Genomic DNA, 22,510 nt, shown 5'->3' with positions numbered 1-22,510 from the left:
TCTCCAGCCATAATTCTCACTCTGCAGGAAGCAAGGACCGGTGTAGCCTGTGTCCAGCTCTGGCTCAGCTTTCTACTCACTGGTCAGAGGGTCAGTGCCCTCAGGGCATAACTTCTTCTTCCTCCCAAAGCAGCTCAATGCCAACTGTTTGTTGCTCATTTAATTGCACAGGTACTGCTACAATGAAGTAAACATGCCTAAGAATCACTTTAGAAGCATTTTTGAAAGCCCTTTTCCAGGCCACACTCTGAGATTTTATTTAACTGAGAACCTGTGTTATTTTGATGCTAAAAGTCTCCAGACCACATTTTGAGAAATATGGCCTAACTCAGCCCTCTAGCTTTACAACTGAGGAAACTGAAACCGCAGAGGTAATTGCCCTAGGCCCCCAGGTAGTATAAATAACAGCAAACACTTATATAGCATTCCTTACGAGCATGTATGGTTCCAGATGTTTTACACATGCAATAGTGACTCCTTTCATCCTCACTACAACTTTACAAGGTAGATGTGGGTATCATCTTTTCTTATAGATAAGGAAACTGAAGCACAGAGAGGTGTAGTAAGTTCCCCAAGGTCACACAGTGAGAAAATATCACATAGAGCCTTTGTACTCAGATGGCCTGACTCCAGAGCCCATCATAACCACTACCCAAGGGGCAATTGTGGGTCGGAACTCAGCTGGTCTGACTCCCCGGCTGGGTGTGCTCCACCACAATGCACTTCCTTGAAGGCCGTACTTTCCAAGTCAGGGCTTGGGGTTCTTTTGTTGGCCAAGAGCTCCAGTGACTTTTCTTTCCAGGTAGAGCTGGCTTGTTTCAGAGACTTTCCCACACCACTTCTTTTCCTTTGCAACATTCTACACTTTTCTTCACTTAGAGCATCTTGAGAACCAGAGGAGCTACAGGTAATCTTCGTTTGAACCAATACAGTCTTTGAGTAATGAAACTGAAGCATTTCATTAGCAATTCCAGTATAGAAAAAGACATCACATACCCATCCTTGAGTGTGTGCTGAATATTAGAACCCCACCCCCCGCCAAATTATACTTCCAACTTTGTCTCATTGTTGAACTTTTCACTTATTTTTCTTGCCTAAACTGACTGAGAGAATGAGGGGGAAGAGTTTAGGAAAGTCAGAAGTTCCAGGTCATTAAGAAGTATGGAGAGTCTGGATGACAGAAATAAGCTCAAAAGTAAAAGGGCCTGACTACAGATTCAAGTGCATGAGAGAATAACCTTCAGGAGACATTTCTCTAATGACTTTGCTGTTTTGAATCTCTGGCAAGCTGCAATGTTAATTAAGCAAAGCCTTTTATTTCTGAATCCCTTCTTTTTTAAAAAAAATTCTTCCTGGTCTCTTTAGTGAGCCCTTTCTTGCTGCTTTGTTTCTTTGTGCTGATAGCTAAAGGTTCTTGTTCCAGCTGGTTCTGCAGATCTGACTCAACTGCCAACTACTTCCTGACTTTCAGAAATCTCATTTCCAGGTCCCTGCTGTGTTGCTGCATGAGGCTGATTGCCGGCTCTGGTTCCCAGGAGATGCCCAGGCTCAGCTGAACTGCCAGCTTCTTGCCACACAGCCTTGTTCTCAGAGCCTCTATCCTGTTCAGCAAACTGCTTCTCCAACAATCTAATGTTCTTTTCACCCTCCTGTTCCTGCACGATGTTGTCATGGTAAAACACCCAGATCTGATGCCAGTGCCACACAATACAAAAAGCAGAGCTCACTTTCTGCTGCATGTATGCTCTCACCAACCACTGGTGTCTGGATTATCAGGACTAATAAGCACAACTTGGGAAACAGTGTTGCCTGGGATTTCAATTCTGGACCATGCTAGGGATGAGGGAAGTAATTGTTGTGCAATTTGCCTGGAATCTAAGTAGTCTTCTTGCATTTTGCCACATTCAAGGATTTTGTAGTTGCCCTTTGTCAGGCCAAGAAAATCCCCCTCTATTCCTAGTTTGCTGCAAATTTTTATCATGAATCAATGTTGAATATTTTTTCAAATGCGTGTTCTGCATCAATTGATATGATCATGTACTTTTTCTCCTTTAGACTGTTAATCAAGTGGATTATATTTATTGATTTTCAAACATGGAACCAGCCTTGTATTCCCACGATCAAGTCCACTTGGTCCTGGTGTAGTATGCTTTTTTCATATTGCTGGATTTGATGTGCTAATATTTGGAGGAAGGGACGTGTTCATAAGGATACTGGTCTGCAGTTTTCTTTCATGACCTTGACCTTTATCTAGTTTGGGTATCAGGGTAATGCTGGCCTCATAAAATGAGTTGGGAAATGTTTCTTCCTCTCCCTTTTTTTTTTTTAAAGTGTTCAATAATTATTTATTAAGAAAAACAATCAAATGAATCCCAGACCCCAGCTGAAACCTACCCCTCACACACAAATTCCTCTTGTATTTTCTGAAAGAGATTGTGTAGGATTGATATTAATATCTTCTTTAAATATTTGGTGGACTTAGCCAGTGAAATCTGGGTTTTGAAAGGTTTTTGAGTATTGATTTGATTCCTTATGATAGTGCTAAGACTATCCAGGTTATTTATTTCATCTTGATTTAGTTTTGGTAGATTCTGATTTTGTGAGGAACTGCTCCATTTCATCTAAGTTGATACATTTATGTGTATGAGAAACTGAAGCTTTAGTCCTGTAGGAAATTCTGCCAAACAATCTGAGGCAGCTTTTCCCTATTTGAGCCTCAAGGTGAGGCCGCAGACCCAGTTGCAGATTGGTGAGACCCTGAAGTACAACCAGCTAAGGCATGCCCAGGCTTCTATCCTATAGAAACTGTGAGATAATAAGCATGTTGTTTTAAACCACTAAATGTAATAATAATGTTACACTACATAGAAAGCTAATACAATCTTTTACCATCCTTTACCTGTATGACTGTATTTGAAGTGAGGTTTTTTTTGTAGACAAAATATAACTGGTGTGTTTAGACCATTTACATTTAATATAATTATTGATAAGTTTGGATTGAGGTCTACTATTTGATTGCTTTCTGTTTGCTTTATTTTTGTTTCTTTGTTGTCCTTTTATTAAAAAAAATTTTGACAATCTCTGCCTTTAATCTCTGCCTTTTTGGATTATTTAACCATTTTTTAGTATCCCATTTAAATTTATTATGTATTTTCCTTCTATATATCCTTGTATAGGTTTTTCAGTGATTGCTTCAGTGAGTACCACCTAACCAACATTCCACTTGAAGTGATGAAACACAAGAAGACTGTGAAAAATTAGCTATGAATTAGTATTATGAAATGAAAATAGTGGAATGGAATGAAATGGAATAGAATGAATGAAATGGAATAAAAAAAGAGCCTGTGACCCATTGGTCCAACTCAATCCAGACTGCCAGCATGTCAAAATGCTCAGAAATAAATTTTCTTTTACACTTTTATTTTTTTTCCAGAAATAAATTTTCTTTTACCAGATTGACAAATATTGAATTCTTTCCTAGGCCATTTATCTCAAGTAATTAAATGGGTGTATGTTCTTTGGCCAGATTTGATATAATCCAGAAATAGATTTTTTTTTAATGTTTATTTTCCCTTCCTCTGCAGACCCTATTCCCTGCCTAGAGGTGGGGCCTGTAAGGCCTGTGGCACTATTTTAAAAAATGATCACAGTTCACAGCTGGGAGCCCCAGCCAAAGCATCTTTCACCATTGGTCAGTCCTCACTGCATCTAGCAGACCATACCACTTACAAATGAAAGCCATGAGAAAAGGTCAAGATAAGATGATAGTTCAGACCTTTAGTCTTGGATACACTGGAACAGGCCTGAACCAGCTCTGAAGCTGCACAGGCCCCAAAGCAGATACCAGCCCACTCCCCATCATTTTGAGTTTCCACCAATAGAAGTCTCCATTCTCTCTCCTCTACCTGAGCTAAGTAACCATGATTTCCCGCCTCTCTTCTCTTCCTGCATTGTGTTCTGCACTGTGCCAAGGATCTCTCCCTCAGTCCCTTCCTCCCTTTGCACTGTCCTCAATGGTGAAGATGCCAGGATTTCTTGAGATTCCAACATGGAACAGTCCACACAGGTAGCAAGAGGTGACTGAGCAGACAATTGCCATATGTGTAGCCAGAGAGGCAAGACTAGCATCCACAGGCCTTCAGGTTTCTATGCTTTTTATTCCTTTTTCTCATCAAACGCACGTGATGGTTCAAAGCTTTCTTGTATGTGAGACACAAGGAGGGTCGGGCAATGCAGAAGGCTCCATTATTTCAGGAAGCTATGGTCTCCTCAAGTCTCCAAAGCTCTGTGCTGTGGGCAGATCTTTGTTTAAATGAGGGAACTGATTACAGACACTCCCCCAAATAGCTTACTTTCTCTTTCTCTGATACATTTTTTTTTCTCTGTAAGTGAACCACATCTACTTATTTAATTTATAAAACTCTGCCGGCCCATCAAATAGCCTTAGGCTATAAAACCATAGAAAATCCTAATTAAAGTATTAACAGTCTTTTAAAAACTAGCAAAAAATAATAACAAAAGCATAGGCATCTAATCTATAAAAATGAGCATAAAATTACATTGAAAATGAATTTCTTCCCGGTATCCAATCACGGCAGCCCAGCAGACTGCAAAGATAATACTATAACATGCAGCAAAGCATCTAATAAATAAGTGGCCCTCATCAAAACAGGCATATAATTTCTGCACAGGAAGCAGTACTATTTTTACTTACTCTTTAACCATTTTAGCAAACTTATATTTGAATGAAGTGAAACAGGAAGAGTGTGGGAGGCAGGGAAGATGAACAAATGTCTTTTTACAGTTTGCAGCTGCCCAGAAATGACCACAAAGGCTTTGGAAGGTCAGGGCATTGCTGGAGTCATCTGTCTCTATTCTGAGGGCTCTGGTTTTTCAAGTGCCTGAAAGGAGGAAGTGAAGGGTACAGTAGGCACACAGCGTTGGCAGCAGGGATACACAAGGACACCCATCCATACCAGGCGGTCATCTATCTTTGGAAGCAAGACCATTCACAAACAGTCATATGTCCATGAGTGCTAATGAGATCTTAGACACCACAGCTTATAGACTTACAGCAGTCCGCAGAATGCCACATAAAAGGGAACACAGTTCAGTTGATGTTGAGCATTAAATGTGCCTGAGAAATCCCCTTGTTGAAATTTCATATTATTTTGACATTGAGAAATATTATCTACTTTGGCCTCACTCTGAAAACAAAAATGTCTTTTTGTAGGACCAAAATAAATAAAGATTACTTGCTCCCAAGATTGTTTTCATCCTGCCAAGTAAATAAAGTGACTACTCGATAAGCAGAAACTGCACAAATCCTTAAATAATCATCACCAGTACAAGCTCTGTTAGCTATTACTGATTGCTTCTTTTTTTCTAAGCAACTCACTCAGCAGAAAATATTCTAAAAACATCCAAGTGACAGAACTGAGTCCTGAGGAGACCGGACAACCAGATAAGTGATTTGGGGAAAAAGACTGTGGGTGTGGATTCTCTACCACTAAAGTCCCAGAGTGTTCTGCTTTGGCATTGAAGTTTCTGGAAAGATCCCTTTGGAAGAGCTTGAACATCTGCCATCAAAGCTATCATCTGCGTGAACCTCCTGTTTGAAGCAGCTTGACATTTTCGAACTTGCTAAACTTTTGTAGTCTTCAGACCAGATACTTGTAGGCGTTTGCTTCCAGGGAGTTTGGAGGCTGCCTACAAGGGCATTTTGCTGAGCCAGGCAGAGACCTCGATTCCTAGCTGGCTGAACACCCAGATTGTGTGGAATGGGGAGACTCTAAGATCAGGTTCCTCCCTGCATAAGCAGGTTTGGCACCAGATAAATTCATTAATATTTTCCCTTGAAAGACACAGGCTCGTCAGTCACAGAGGATGGAGCTTCCCCCACTCCCACAATTGCTGTTATAGGTATTTTCAACAATTTGGTGAGTGACCAAATGCCAGTATTTAGGATTCCCACAAAGGACTCTCTTGTTGGAAAACTATATGCCAGATTTATTTTTCCGTAGACAACCACTTCTGGACCCCTGTCTATAATATTCTCTCTAATGAAAGATTACTAGGGTTTACAATGAGAGTTTTATTAGATCCTGCCTAAGTTATAGCCATCAAAGCATTTAGTTCCAACTCATTGTCCTTTTTACTTAATATCAAATAGACTAAATCTTTGATAGCATCATTTGAACACTGAACAGCTGCATCCTTCAAAATCACTTTCTTTGCACCATAGATCCCTCTCTAAGTATTCATTCCACAAACATGTATCAAAGCCCACTTTCTGAAAACCGCTATGCCAGGCCTGAGGAAATGACAGTGAACAAAACACTGTCCCTACCCCCAACAGATGTTATAGTCAAGAGAGGGAGAAATCTGTGTAAACTGCATTTTCATGTTGCAAGAAAGTTGCCTTTACCTTCATTTTATGTGAGACTATTACTCAGTATCCTATTTCTCTTTTTATTATGAAAGATATACTCAGTGAAAAATTGAAAAACATTGACATTTATGCAGGAGAAAAGTAAAATCATAAATAATCCTCTCACTCAGAGATAACTGTTAAAATGTTAGGGGTGCATATATTTCCAGACCTTTTTCAGTGTGTGTGTGTATGTGTGTGTATGCGCGCGCAATCATATACTATTTTTCAAAGTTTATGGAGAAAAGGGAAGGTACAAGAGAGAACAAAAAAGAGAAACAAAGAAACAGCGAGTCAATGACTGAAGCTAAGAGTCAGAAGCAAAGAGAGGGAGAAAGATTGTGTGGGGGCAAGCTGGTAGTTTCCCTTAAATCAATTTAGGTCTCCTTTCTCACCAGGAAAACCAACCAGTCTCAGAGTCCTGGAACAGCCAATTGATGAACCAAAAGCCTTTATCTCAATACTTCTCTTCCCAAGCACACCTTATCTATAAACTAACCCAATCCTGCCGTAACTCCTGCCCACAAGCCCAAGGCCACTGAAAATTTACACTGGGTCTATTAATGGTAAAAAGCGCTGCTGTTTCCCATTTACTGATTTTTTTAAACTTTATTTCTATTTTTAAAGAATTATGGGTTTAGAAGTATACAGAAGATTGGGAAAATATTGATTTCTGTTATGAATTTTTGACACATTTTTCTTTTTGCTTTGCTTTATGCTCATATCTCAATATCTGATTGTCATATCTTCTCTTGTTTTAACATAAAAATGTTTATTTGGCAAAAAGACTAAGAAAATACATAGTCACGATCTGGCAAAAGATTCTCACTGAATTGGAGGTCATTACTGAAGAAAAGCAGATTAAACCTATTCTGCTAAATGTACTATAGCAAATGCTTTTCGATTAAAAATATACCCAAGAAAAAAAATCCGAAAACATTTATCCATAAAGGTATATATACCCCTATGTTCACTGCAGCATTATTCACAGTGGCCAAGACATGGAAACAACCAAAGTGTTCTTTGATAGCTGATTGGATAAAGAAGATGTGGTATATATACAATGGAATATTACTCAGCAATAAGAAAAGATGAACTACAGCCATTTGCAACAACATGGATGAATCTTGAGATTATCATACCAAGTGAAATAAGTCAAATAGAAAACGTCGAGAACCATATGATTTCACTCATATGTAGGATATAAAACTGAAAGCAACAAATGACCAAGACAAACACACAAACAAAAACTCAAAGACACAGACAACAGTTTAGTGGTTACCAGAGGATAAGGGGGGTGGGGATGGTAGATGAGGGTAAAGAGGATCAAATATATGGTGATGGAAGGAGAACTGACTCTGGATGGTGAACACGTGATGTAATATATAGATGATGTATCATAGAAATGTGCACTTAAAACCTATATGATTTTACTAACCAATGTCAGTCACCCCAATAAATTTAATAAACATTTTTTAAAAATACACCCAAAACATGTGTCAGAGCCAAGGTACAAAAAACACATGGTCTTGTCCAGGCCAAACTGCCTTATGATAACAATTCCTTTCTCACTCTGTACATGGGGGTTTCGATGTCACCTGGAGAAGGACTGTTTTCATCTGGTTAGAAAAGTGCAGCAAAGTGTGGCGATCCCCATCGAGGGGTCTCCTGCCTGTCCAGATATCCTCCCCGAAAGTATTCTTCATGTTTCTAACCGAGGGCTTGCCAATGCCAAGTAGTTACTCCCAAGGCAGAAGTACCCACCACTGAGGGTCTGGGAATGGTCTGGGCCAGTGGGACAAAAGCATTCAGCTCCTCTGCCTGTGAAGGAGCATCCGCTTGGGAACAGCTCCTCCTGGCACCACCTTTCGGGGCAACACCAGCAGCAGTGCAGCCAGCAGCGCTCCTGGCTCTCACCAAGCCCACTGCCTCGGAAGAATTGTGCTCAACCCCATTTGCCTCATCGTAAGGAATGGAAATCACCCCAACTACCAGTTTCCTGTTACTCGTTCCTGAAGGTGAACACACTGAGACATGATGTGATCATATGCCACGCTCTGTAGTCACTTAAAAATCATAATAGAACTCTTAAAAAAGGCAAATGGGGTCTGTCAGTGGGCTGTGTAAGCCCTAAAACATTATACTGGGAGGGCAAGCAATTTTCCTTAAATGCTTCCTGATTACCCGCTCTTCAGATCTCCCTTATCTCCTGTCTGAAGACAGCCAGCCAGCGAAGGCACTTCCAGCCGGCTTCACAGCCAATGGAATGGCATAAATCAATTTTAGAGCAGTGATTATAATGAGGGAAGGAAACTACATGCCTCTCTGGCTTCTCTCAACCATCCTAAGCCTTGTATTACAATCTCCTGATAACCCGGATGTGGCCTTCCATCAGCCATCTGTCTGTCTGCCCTGCGGAGGCCAGCCTTGGGAGACCAGGAAGAAGGGAGGGGTGCTGAGCCTCTTATGGGCAGAAAAGGGGATAAGAGCCCCTTCCTTCCCCCACCTACCCAGGCTTGGAACTCTGACGCTTTCCCAGAATGTCAAGGACTGATTGCATGCTAAAAAAACTTTGGACTATGGGGGAAAACCAGGTAGATTATTTCCTCTAAGCTCTAAGGAGCAAGTAGAAAGTCTAAGCAATTGAGCAGCCTGACTGCTATCCAAGTACTCGCCCAGCAGGGACTCGTCTGTGGCCTCCATCTGCACCACGGCTGACGGGAGGACTCGCACAGCAAAGGGACAAGGGGCCACAGTGCAGCCCTCCCCAGAGGGCGAGGAGAGCACATCAAGAGAGCACAGCATTCCATTTAATAAAATAAAATTTAAAAAAAAAAAGAAAAGAAAAACAACAAAAAAAGAGAGCACAGCAGACTCTGTTTTCTCAAAGGGCCTGATTAGAAGACGAAAATGTCATATTTATTACATACACATAATTGCACTAAAATTCACCACTGTTTGCTTAACACATTTCTGGCAAGAACACATGAAACAAAAATGTATATGTGGTGGAAGGGAGTACACAGGAAGTAGTTTTCAAGTGTATTTTAAATCAAATCTACTTAAACCTCACTAACTTTAACTCTCCTTCGGCTGCAGCTGATATAATCATGATCACATGATTTGCAGACGTAGCTGCATGATTTTTAAAAAGGGAAATTCTTCTTCGGGATGAAAACAAGTAACGCATGCCCGGAAGACCAAGCCCAACTTGCGCACATCAGAGGCCTACAGTCTAGTTCTCCAAGATGGAAGGACACGGCTTTGGGAATTCTTTCTCTTACCCTGTTTTGTTTCCTTCAGCGCTTTCACTGCTCACCTCCGATGCTGCTGCAACAAACAAGCAAAAAAGCAGAATGGTGACAGCTACCTGACACCTGCAGCCCTTGGCCTGTGCCAGCCCAAAGTGGCCGCCTGGGACGCCGAGGCCCAGGCATTACTTTTCACTCACTCAGCTCCTGGCCAGAGGAGGAAGGGCCTTACCTGCCATCCTTCAACCCGACCTAAGGTGAGAGTAACCCCAACGAAGTCCTGCTCCCAAAATAAAGGATTACAAGAGATGGACAATTAATAATTCATGGAAACTTGACGCTGATGGTAAGTGTGAGGCGAGGGTGAATAAAAGAAAGAAACACTAAACGAAAAGGCCAAGTGTTATTCATACAGAAGCTCAGAGAGGAGATGTTCATGTTCAACTGCTGGGAAGTGGAGCCTCGTTTTCCAAATATTAGTTTTGTCCTGAGAGAAACCAGGGTTTCAAACAACAACAAGCGGACGCTTGCTGTTAGGGAAAAGGCCCTCTTTGAGCCTCGTCAGCCTGGTTTCTCCATCTAGCTCAATTCTGGGGATCCATCTGTGTTCCTCCATGTCTTATGAGTTCCCAGTCCTAGGAAACTTCCTTTTTATTTTCAAAACAATTTCCTATTGCAAGCCCGACGACCCAGCTAATGTCATTCACTGATTCTTTCTCCATGTGTCTCATTCAACAAATATTTATGAAGTCTCTCTCGGTGTCAAGATCTGTGCTACGACACTCGGATTAAAAAGAAAATTAAGACCCAGAGTGTCTTCGGGTAGGCTTGCCTGCCTATGGCTTTAAATACCTGGGGGTGTTGGTGACCCCCACATTGCTAGCCAGCTCCTGCCCAGACTTCTCCCCTGAACTCTAAGCTCACAGAGCCAGTAGCGCACTGAACAGCTCTCCTGGAAATCTCATGCTGTGTAAAAGGCATCTAAACAGAATGGAGCCAAATCCAGCGTCCAAACCTGCTCCTCCCATAGCCTCATCCATGTCTCCCATTGTTCAGGTTTTTTTTAGAGTCATCCATGTTTTCTGTGTCAGAGTCTGTTTAGGAACTAGAAACTACAACGGTTATTTTAACAGAAAGAGTTTAATATAAATAATTGTTAACCAGGTACCAGAGAACTGAAAAGGCAAAAGTGTCACTGAGATAGCACAGAGGTAGTCGGAGACAGGAAGCAGCCACCACCCCTCAGGCTAGGGGATCAGAGAGAAGGATTAGGGTCATCTGAACCTACCGTCTGTGAGCAGGGGCCCCCTGAGCTAGACCGGAACTCTGAGGAAGGAACCATAGCCAGCAGGTGTTAGTACCTTGGAGGGGGCCCAGTGGTTCCGGGATTGTGAGGAAAAGTGAGAAATTGAAACCAGATACTGTTTCCCTGTCATTGACAGGAACAGGAAGTCAACGTGATGGAGCATGTCCCTTTTCCCTCACCAGCCCTTGTCTCCCAGTAGCACCTCCTTTCCTCAGAGCTTAACATGGAGCGAGCTGGCAAAGTGAGGGGTTGTTATCTGAGAAACACTAGTTTAAGAACTAGTACTGTGCACCTCTTTGGCTACCTAGCCTCCGCACACATTTATACAAAACTTCTTTCTCTCAACCTGCCAACAAAACCTCTCAGCTCTACCTTTAAAATATCTCCAGGATTTTACTGCTTCTCACCACTCCACTGCCACCATTCTGGTCTAAATGTCACCAGTTTCATCTGGATTATCACGATAACCTCCTAAGGGGTTTCCTTTCCTTTCCCTAGAGTCAATTCTCCACACAGAAGCCAACATGATTGTATCAGTTAACTAGCACTGCCACAACAAATTACCACAGACAAGAAACAACAGAAACTTTTTCTCTCAGTTCTGGAGGCCAGAAGTCTGAAATCAAGGTATCAGCAGTGTTGATTACTTCTGCAGGCTCTTGAGGGAGAATCTAGATGCTCCACACCTCTCCCCTAGCTTCCGGTAGTTCCTGAAAAGCCTTGGCATCCCTTGACCTTGAAGATGCATCATCCCAACCTCTACCTCTGTCTTCACATGGCCTTCTTCCCCGTGTCTCTGGGAGTTTCTGTGCCCACTCCTCTTCTTACAAGGACACCAGTATTTAGATTTAGGGCCCATCTCAATTCAGTATGATGTCATCTTAAGATCTTTGACTTTATTACATCTGCAAAGACTCCATTACCAAATAAGCTCTCATTCACAGGTACTGGGGATTAAGACTTGGAAAAATCTTTTAGGGTTTAACCCACTAGAGTGATCATGCTAAACACACATCGAATCATGTCACCCCTCTGCTCATAATCCTCCAGTGGCTCCCATCTTACCCTGAGTAAAAACGCACTCCTGTCCAATCTGGACATCTCACTCCTCTGACTTCCTCTCCTGCTGCTCTCATGTTCCTCACCCCACCGAAGCTACTCCACACACAGGTCAGCCTCAGGTCTCTGCACATGCTGTCCCACTACATGGAACTCTCTCCCTTAGAGTCTTCAGATCTTTTCTCAGAAGTCACCTTCTCAACAAGGCTTCCCCTAACCACACCCTATAAAACTCAGCCCCCATCCTCATTTCCTACTTTATTTTTTTCAATAGCACTTAACAACATAACATACTATACATTTTGAGCTTTATTACTTTGTTTGATGTTTCCTGCCATTAAAATGTAAGCTCCATTAAGACAAGGGTTTTTATTGTTTGTTTTTTTTGGCAATTTCATTCACTACTATACCTGAAGCACACAGAATAGTGGCTGGTACCTATCGGCCCTCAGTAATTATACTTTAAAATGCAGCACGTACAATTGAAATTATGGAAAAGAGAATATATCAAAATTCCTGTGTTGATAGGGCCCAATCCTACAACAGCACTAAAAATAGGAAGCACATCTATAAATGAAAACATAAGATTTTTGCATCCCAGCGAATCTCATTTTAGTGTATCTGATTCACCTTGTTTTGATGATATCTAATGATATCAAAGCAGAATACATAATTGTCATCAATGGAGCAAAAATAGTTCGAAACTTTTCTCAAATGTAAATAATTAAAAAACAATTTCAATTAACAATGATGGAGGAAAGACTGAATTCTTTCTGCTCTCTCTGTATAAAACAATGTTACAAAATTTTTGTCATATAGAAAGGAAATTTAATAGTATTCAGAGAAAATTTTCAGGAAAAAAATACTTCAAAAATATGTCAGAATGCTGATTCATTAAAATGTGCTATTTTTCTGGATTATTTTATTTTTACAGCACCTGTCAGCTTTTTAAAATGACTTATTATCTACTTTATTGAGATTTGTCATAGAATAAACTGCACATAGTGTACAATTTGATAACTTTTGACATAACTATACACCTATGAAATTATCACCATCAAGATACTGAATTACATCACAATTAAGATAGTGAAGATAGCCAGTACCCTCAAAACTTTCCTCGGGATCCTTTATCATCCTTTGCAACCTCCCCTTACCTTCTCTTTGATAGGTTGTGCTTTTATTTTCATTGAGTTCAAAATACTTTCTAACTTTCCTTTTGATTTCTTTTTTGACCCTTTTAGATGTATGTTCTTCAATTTCTAAAGATTTGGAGAATTTCCAGATATCTTTCTTTCATTGGTTTCTTATTTAATTCCACTATGATTACAGAGCATGCTTTAAATAACTTGAATCGTTTTTAAATGTATTGAGACTTTTTTTATGGTCTATCTTGGTAAATGGACTGTGAAAAGAATGTGTATCCCACTCTAATTAGGTGGTGTGCTCTCTAAATGTCAATTAGATCGATAGCGCTGATAGTATTGATCTGGTCTCCTATATCCTTGTTGGTTTTTTTATTTTCTCTGTTCTACTGATTATTGAGGATAGATATTAAAATCTCTAGCTATAATTGAAGATTTGGCTATTTCTCATTACATTTACATTAGTTTTCAGTTCATGCATTTTAAAGGTTTGTTATTAGGTACATAATATTTAGTATTTTTATGCCCTCTTCATGGACTGACCCCTTCATCATAGAAAATAACATTCTGTATCCCTGGTAATAGTCTTTATTTGAAATCTACTTTGCCTGATACTAATATAGCCACACAACTTCATTTTGATTGATATTAACATGGTAAACTTTTCCCATCATTTACATTTGACTTATTTGTGTCTTTGTATTTAAAGTGTGTTTCTTACAGACAATATCTAATTGGTTCTTGCTTCTTTATTTAATTTGATAATATCTGCCTTTTAATTGGAGTGTTTAAACTATTTACATTTATTATGACTATTGATAAAGCTAGGTTTAAGTCTATCATGTTGTTATTTGTTTTGTATTTGTCCTATCTGCTCTTTATTCTTTCCCCATTTTTCTGCCTCCTTTTGGATGAGTCGTTTTTACAATTTCATTTTATCTCCTTTGTTGGCTTATTAACTATAACTCTTTGTTTTCTTATTTTCATGGTTACTTTGAGGGATTAAATTACGCATCTTTAACATGTCACAGTGTTCTTTCAAGTTATATTATACCATTTTAGCTAAAGCATAAAAACGTTACAATAGTACATTTTTAATTCTCCTCTCCAGGACTTTATACAATTTGGTTTCATGCATCTTCCTTCAACATATGCTATAAAATTCAATTAATTGGTATTATTTTTGTTTAAGCAGTGAATTTTTTTTATAACACCTTCATTGAGATATAATTCATATACTATACAATTCACCCTTTGAAAGTGTCCAGTCAGTGGTTTTTAGTATATTCACAAGACTATGCAATGCCAGAACATTTTTATTACCCTAAAAGGAAACCCCCATACTCTTTAGCAAATATCTCCCAAATCCCACATCCCTCCTAGTCCTAGGTAACCATTAACCTATTTTCTGTTTCTATAGATTTGCCTCTCCTGGACATTTCTTATAAATAGAACCATACAATACATGGCCTTTTATAACTGGCTTCTTTCACTTAGTATATTTTCAAAATTCATTCATGTTGTGATATGTATCAATATTTTATTCCTTTCTATTGCTGAATATTCCATTATATAAATGTACCACTTTTTTGTTTTGAATCCATTCATTAGATGATGGACATTTGAGTTGTTTCCATTTTGGGGCTATTATGAATTATCAACACTCATTTACATGTTTTTGTTTGGACATATGTTTTTATTTCACTTGGGTATATACCTAGGAGTAGAATTGCTGGGTCACGTGGTAACTTTATGTTTAGCCATTTGTGAAACTGCCAGACTGTTTTCCAGAGTAGCTGCACCACTTTACACACCCACCAGCAGTGTATAAGGGTTCCAATTTCTCCACATCCTTACCAATACATGTTACTATTCATCTTTTTTAATATAGCCATCCTAGTGGTATTACCTTGTGGTTTTGATTTGCATTTCCCTGATGACTAATGATCAATTATCTTTTAGACAGACAGATTTAAATATAAGATAAAAATCTTATATATTTACCCATGTAGTTATCAAGTAAAGTACTGTTGAGTTCTTTCTGTATTTCTATCTAGTACATTTTCTTCTGCCTGAGAGACTTCCTTTAATATTTCTTGCATCGTGAGTCTGTTAGTGATAAATTCATTCAGCATTTGTATGTCTGTAGAAGGTTTCATTTTTGAAAGATGTCTTTGCTGGGTATAAAATCTTGTATTTATAGTTATCTTTCAGTTCTTTAAATATGTTGCTCCACTGTCTTGTGTTTTGCTTATATTTTTTCTGATGAAAAACCTGCTTTAATTATTTTTCTTCCTCTGAGTTTAACCTGTCATTTTTTCCTCTAAGCTGCTTTTCAGATTTTCTCAGCAATTTGATTATGATGTGCCTTGGGGTGGTTTTCATCTTTCTTGTGCTTGGGGTTCATTAAACTTCATGTAGTTTTAATGAGGTTTGGAAATTTGGGGACCATTAGTCTTCAAATAATTTTTCTTTGCCCACTTCTTTTTTAGGAACTCTAATTACTCTTATAGTAGGCCACTTGAAGATGTCCCCCAGCATATGGGTGCTCTGTTCATTTTAAAAAAAAATTTCTATGTTTGCTTTATTTTAGAATTATTAAATATGACTGTTTCTTCAAGTTCGCTATTCTTTTCTTTTGCAGTGTCTAATCTGTCATTTCTTCCAATGTATTTTTCACTTTAGGCATTGTAGTTTTCATCCCTAGAGATTTAATCTGAATTTTTACCAATACTTTTCATATCTCCACTTACCTTTTTAAACATATGTAATACATTTGTAATAACTGTTCTTATGTTCCTGTTTACCAATTCTAACATCTCCAAGTTCTAGGTTGATTATGCTTGATTTTTCTCTTAATTATAGTCTTATTTTCCTGTTTATTTACATACCTAGTAATTTTTTTTTTATTGGATGCCGGTCATTATGAATTTTTCTTGTTGGCTGCTGGCTATGTTTGTATTGCTATAATTATTCTTGACTTTGTTCTGGGATGCAGTTACTAAGAAACAATTTTGTTTTCTTTTTCATCTTGCCTTTATGATTTTTTTTTTTATACAAAAGCAGATCAGTACTTTATCTAGAGCTAATTCTTTCCCCACTACTAAGGCAATATTCTTCTGAGTATTCTGTCTAATGTTTTGAGATTTAGCAGGGTTTCCAGTCTGGCTGTTCAGAAGAGATACTATTCTTGGCCTTGTACCAACAGTAGGTATTGTTCCTCTTAATCCTTTTATTGGTTCCTTCCCCAGAAAGTGTGGTTTCCTCACACACGTGCACTAATGAACACTCTGCCAAATACTTAAGGGGGACCTTCTGCAAATCTCTGGAATTCTCTCTCTGTGCAGCTCTTTTCCTTCTTTGTACTGTAACCTAGAAACTTTCAATGAAGTCAGTCAGGGCAATTGTAAGGTTTATTTGACTTGTTTCCTATTTCCCAGGGACTATGGTCCTTTGTTGTTTGATATACAGTGTCTTTAAAAAATAATTGTTTTATATATTTTGTCCTCCTTTCTTGGTGGTTGTAGTAAGTAGGAAGTAAATGTGGTCCTTATTATTCCATCTTAGCCAAAAGTGGAAGCTTCTGTCAGCTCTTTAAAATTAGCAATTTGTTATTTTTTTCTCACTCTAAATAAATATTTACTTTTCTACTTAATTTTTATTTGTAATTTTGCATTCTTTTTCTTAAAGAGGGCCCCATTATTATATAATTTCTGGCCACATACTCAGGATCTTGTACTGAACCACATGGGTTGGAACACTGCCTCCACCACCTACTAGCATTGTGACCTTGAGCAGCCTCTATACCTTAGTTTCTTCTTCTATAAAACCAAGATTATATGAGGATCGACCTCATGATGTTGAGCATTAAATGAGTTATTGCATGTAAACCACTTGGAAAAGAACCTGGAACATAGAAATTACTCAATAAATCTCAGTTATTCTTATTATTGTTTAAGCATCAACAAGATGTAAGTGGTACTATAAATTATGGGATTGCTCATAGAGAGGGTGAGAGTTTAGGATTGAAGACCCCGCACTGAAGTGATGGGAGCAAGGGAAGAGTAGATGACAAAAGAAACAGAGTATGGTCAGATAATGGGATTACTAAAAGATTATAGTGTCCTAGAGAACTAAGTAGGCAAACTTCCACAGAAGGGATAGATTTATCTACTCTATGCCACTAAATATCAAGATGAGGACTTAAAAATGACCCCTGGATTTGGCAACATAGCAGTCATGACTGACATTATAAAATGGGGATATGAACAGGGCCCACCACATATGTTAACAATGAGTATTAAAAGAGAAATTCGTGCTAATTCCTAGCATATATTAAGCATTAACAAACAAGGTATTTTTATTATTATCATCAAAATTATGTTCACCCTTTACATCACTGGATCCAGCCTGGGTCTCACCCTGGTATATAAACGTTAGGGTAGATCCAGGGACTCTCTCTGATAATACTGCCTTCACTTTCCTTGGTTCATCATCACCCATACCTCAAGGTATAACACTTCTGTCACACACACACACACCATAGACTATCCTACAGGTTTACTTTGCTTTTTTCCAAGGGCAGTCACTTCCCCCTATCTGGATACTCCTCCCTATATTATTAAAATAGTGCAGATTTCACCAATGATTAGCACTCCCTGTGGTTTCAAAGGCCAAGGCTAATTGTGGGTCAATCCTGGGCCACGTGCTCACATTCTATTGGGTCTAGGAGAGATGCTTGGGCCCCTCTGGCTTCTATATGAGAGGTAGAGCTTAGCTTTCCACCAGGATTTCCTTCAAGTAAGAAGGGGACTGGATCCTTATTTTTTTTTTTTTTTTAAGTTTTGAGATTGTCATTCATTCATTTGTTCAACAAACAGTTTTTGAGCACCTACTGAGTGCAGGCTAAGTGTTGGTTATACAGTAGTAAACTTGACAACTTAGAGTATATAGGGGGAAGAAGACTGACAAGTAAACAAACAACACACATACAGAAGTCGTTCTAAAAAGAACATAAGTCCTGGCTCTTTTCAAAATGTTGTCACGTCGCCACGTCCCTGTGTCTAAGTTGACTAAATCCAAATTTCTTGGGACTGGATTCTTAACAGCCACAGACCACTGGCCAGTGCACCCTATACTCAGCCAATTCTGGCGGTCCAGGATATAACCAACCAAACCAAAAGGACACATGGTTCTAGCAGATCAAACACCTTGAATTATATTTCTAAATTTTCTTTTTAATTTGGGGAGGCACCAAATCCATTTGGTCACTTATTTGTAAGCCCATATGAATTCCAAGTGAAAAATAGGTCCCGTGGTTCTGATTCATTGCTATATGAATCATATTAATGTTATTTGCAAAGGTCTGTGTGAAGCCCCAAATTACACCTTTCAAGATGAGAAGTATAATTTGTATCAAGAGTCAACTTATTTAAACCCCAAACACACCTGTGTTCAAGCTGAAAATTCTCCCTGGGCTTCTCTGAATCTTGTACCATGAGTAATTCTACATAACTAAACCTACAAATACTTGAAAATTTAATCATTTAAACCAAAAACTTTATAATTTTAGTGATGTGAGACAAAAACCTCCTAAAAAATATATTCCAACTTCCCAAACAAGGCAAAGCATAATTTGACCTTCTCTTAGAGACTCAGAGTGATCCATAAAAATATCAATAAATGGCCCATTCTAGAATAGATTTAAAACTCCAAGGGTTATTTTACCCTACACTATATGGGCCTAGATGGCTGGTTTTGAGTTCTCAGGACTTTATAGTAGTTTTTCTGCTTCCCCTCTTGTTGTCACCTGTCATTTCCTGCTGCTATAGGTTTACCTATCTGTAGTAGCTTCTTCCACATTTAATTATTTGTTGCTTTTTATACCTGAGAGCATAGACAAATTTTGAGAATTACTTATAAATTTAGTGTAAATGGATTCTGAATGGGGCCCTGAGAGATTTCACATGTGAACAATCTAAAGTTGTTTGGATGCTTTTTTTTTTTTTTGAAACTCAGTAGGGTATAAATAAATAAAACAAATGAAACATCTTGTGACATCAACTCTGGCTTCTCAGATGTGTTGTTTATTTTGTTTTTCTTACTTTGTGATTCTTGACCGTGTCCTAAATTGGTAAGGATGACGGATGGTGGGTTTCCCACAAAGGAGAGTAAACTTCAGGTATGCTTCATTCTCTCGATATTGTCATAGGCATCCATCAGTCTGGCTAGAAATATAACTCGTTGCTTGGATCAGCAACTAAATAACTCAAGGAAAAACTTGTCAGTGATTGTGGCCAGAGACAGAAAGGCCAGGGGCAGCCAGAAGGAGGTGCCCTGACAACTACTGCCTCATTCTGCCTCATTCCTTACAAAGAATTATTAAAAGCATGAGGGCTTGTCCCAGCCCTGGAGACTGATTGGAAGAAGAAGCTTTGTTCCGTAGGTTTGACTTTGAGTAGGCCAGTTCCCCATGAGGGACATCAGGCTGTCAGATACCACACTGCAGAAATGGCTCCAAACACCGCTTCCTTTCTGGCACCTCTCCCTGCAGCGCACCATCCAGCCCCAGAATTCCTCAGTACCAGGAGAAATCCCTGCCCAACATTTGAGTATAATCTTGGGGAGCATTTTCAATGGGTGAGTGAGCCTCCAACAATTTAATTCCTCAAACAGCAGAAATCTTAACGGTTCCCAGGAGTCTGCATTGGCTCAGAAGAAGTCCTGCTGCTTCCATTCCCCAATAATCTCCTGGTGCAGTACAGCTGAGGCACCCTACCATCCCGTAGCACCAAGGCTGGGGGTGGGGGTCCCCTGGAGAGGTAGGGGCTCTTGCCCTAGCGTCTGTATCTCACATTTCTACCTCTGCTCCCCAAACAGACAGAGCTTCTTTCCAGTTTCTCCCCTCTGGGCAGCTTCCAGCTTACTTGACCTATTTTCTACATGCTCACGACAGAGGGCATAGAAAAGTGCTGAATCACTCTAGGGTCTGCGTTGTGTCCCAAGTCCAATGTCAAAACAAAATACCACCTTTCAGCAGCCCCACACCTCACAGATTTAATGGTCGGTCATTAATTAGATTCTAATTAATGGTCAGCTTATGTTTCCTTCTTTACTTTCTTTCCTTAGAGTAAGAAAAATGAAAGTTATTTTCTTTCAGTAGCTTCTAGATTCTGTATTTATAAATATTATTAGAGGCTTTACATTTTCATAATGATGGGAGAAAAGTAAAGATTTCCTTTATTTACCCAATCAGAACAGAACTGTTTCTCCTTTTATTATTAGAGAGTTTTCTCCTCTCTCCATCTCCAGCTCAGTGACTTTGGTCTCTAGGTACATGGCAGCTACTTAAGAAATATTCACTGGTTGAAAGAATGAATGGATATGGATGGGTGGGTGGATGGATGGATAAAAAAATGTCTGCACTGTCATCTTCCATGGCACCCTCCCAACTTGTAGAGAATCTTCACAGTGCTTCTTTGTAGCTCTTCTTCAGGGACTCACAATCAAAGGGGCTTCTCTTAAGCCTATTGGGGTTCATACAATAGAATTTAGTGATGAAGACACTTTGATTTACTTCTTTGTTTTGTTTGCAGAAGAGCTGGATGAAAACCTGGCTCTCAGGTAAGTGGGTAGATGTTCTTAGTGAATGTTTGGCCAGTTTTGTGTTTCTAGCTCAGCTCGGCTCTGTCAGGGCCCTTGGCATCCACTTGGTCCTTAGACCAAGTGCACAGCCAGGGGTCTGGACAGTTCAAATGGCTCCTCTGGGGCTCTGAAGCAATTCAAGTTGGGACTTCTTTGTCGGTCATTTGGTCTTTTTAGAAACCTTGGCAGCTGCCAGCCTTGCTTTAGAGAGCATCCTTCTTTGGACATTCCAAGACGCTGCTACCTATTGAGAACTCTGCAAAGACAAGGGCCCAGGCTACTGACCCAGTATGTCAGAGGCCAGGGCTCAGTTTCACAGGTCAAACTTCACTAGTGTGACTCGGTGACTGCAACTTCCCTAATCTCCCATCGCTCTCCAGTCTGTTTCTCCCTTTCCTGGAGTTATAAGCCAGGCTTCCAGGGGCCATTTCCCCCTCTCAACAGGAACCCCCTTATTAACATTTCTTCTTTCCTCTTTTTCTTTGCTCCAGTTCCATCTGCAGGTTCCTAATCACAGCATTAACAACCACAGATCTGATCCCACTCCTGATATAGCATACCCAAGAGAGGTAAGCAAACCCAAGACAGGGCTTTGAGCCAAGAAAGGACAGGCTTGTGGTCATGAGAAATGGAAGGAGCCTCTCTAGGATGAAAGTGGGCACATCTGTAAGTCACAGTGGTTGGCATGAGAAATGTGGTCTTACAATAGTTGCTCTTCAGATATTAACTGCATAGTCTTAAGATGACTCCCCACATATTGCTTATTAGTAGCAAAGGAGAAAAAAACGAAAGAGCAGCAGACAATGGAGAAATTGTACAACACCTACCCAGGATAGAGCATACATCACCTGGGTGGTATTCCAGCTGAAACAGCATAACCTCAATCTGACCATGAGGAAATACCAGACAAACACACAATGAGGAACACACTATTAAAACAAAATGGTGTGAGGTACTTGCTTTGGCAACAGATACGCTAAAATTAGAATGATACAGAGAAGATTAGCATTGTCCCTGCAATAAAGATGAAACACAAATTCATGAATTTAAAAAATGGTGTGTAGGGGGATGAGGGATCAATGTCATGAAAAACAAATTAAAGGAGGCTAAACAAATGTGACCGAAAAATGCAATACCTGACCCTAGACTGGATCCTGTACTTGGGGCTGAGGAATGCTACTGAGCACATGTATACGTCAACTAACAAAATTGATATATGGAGGGTAGATTAGACAAATGTACTTTTTTCAGTATTATTGTTATCTAATAGAATATTCCTATTCTGAGGAAACATTTAGGGGTCATGAAGCCAGTAACCTCCTCTCAAATGAAATATGAAGAGCCATGAAGGGCCATAAAATATAAATGGTCATGAAGTACGTGACTTACTCTCAATTACATTATACATAATATGCAATATATAATATACATCTACAAGGTCTGACAATTAACTTCAAGAACTCATCCTAGAAAAAGTGCTACATACCTCATTGCTGAATATCACTACAGTCACCTTTGAAGTACACCCCTGGGGAAGCTGTGCCCTGATGCCAGCACCTAGTCCACCCAACGAGCAATTTTGGAACTCTTTTTCTGGAATGGCCATCAGAGCTGTCGTCGTATTATCCTTGATGTCCTGAATGTCATCAAAATGTCCTCCTTTCAATATTTCCTT

General features: G+C 39.5%; 1 protein-coding gene and 1 non-coding gene across 2 annotated transcripts in view; one reads left to right on the top strand and one right to left on the bottom strand.

The window, feature by feature from the left end:
• The window catches only part of MYO3B (myosin IIIB), a 461,719-nt gene that overhangs the window by 427,291 nt on the left and 11,918 nt on the right, over positions 1–22,510 (bottom strand). The window lies entirely within an intron of this gene.
• On the top strand, positions 21,792–21,895 carry LOC141568030 (U6 spliceosomal RNA). The gene has a single exon (XR_012491046.1). It is a non-coding gene; the product is annotated as a U6 spliceosomal RNA (small nuclear RNA).

The sequence above is a fragment of the Rhinolophus sinicus genome, linkage group LG01 (assembly GCF_036562045.2).
Source record: "Rhinolophus sinicus isolate RSC01 linkage group LG01, ASM3656204v1, whole genome shotgun sequence".
Classification (NCBI taxonomy): domain Eukaryota; kingdom Metazoa; phylum Chordata; class Mammalia; order Chiroptera; family Rhinolophidae; genus Rhinolophus; species Rhinolophus sinicus.
The sequence above is the reverse complement of the archived record's forward strand: the minus strand, read 5'-3'. Positions and strand labels throughout refer to the sequence as shown.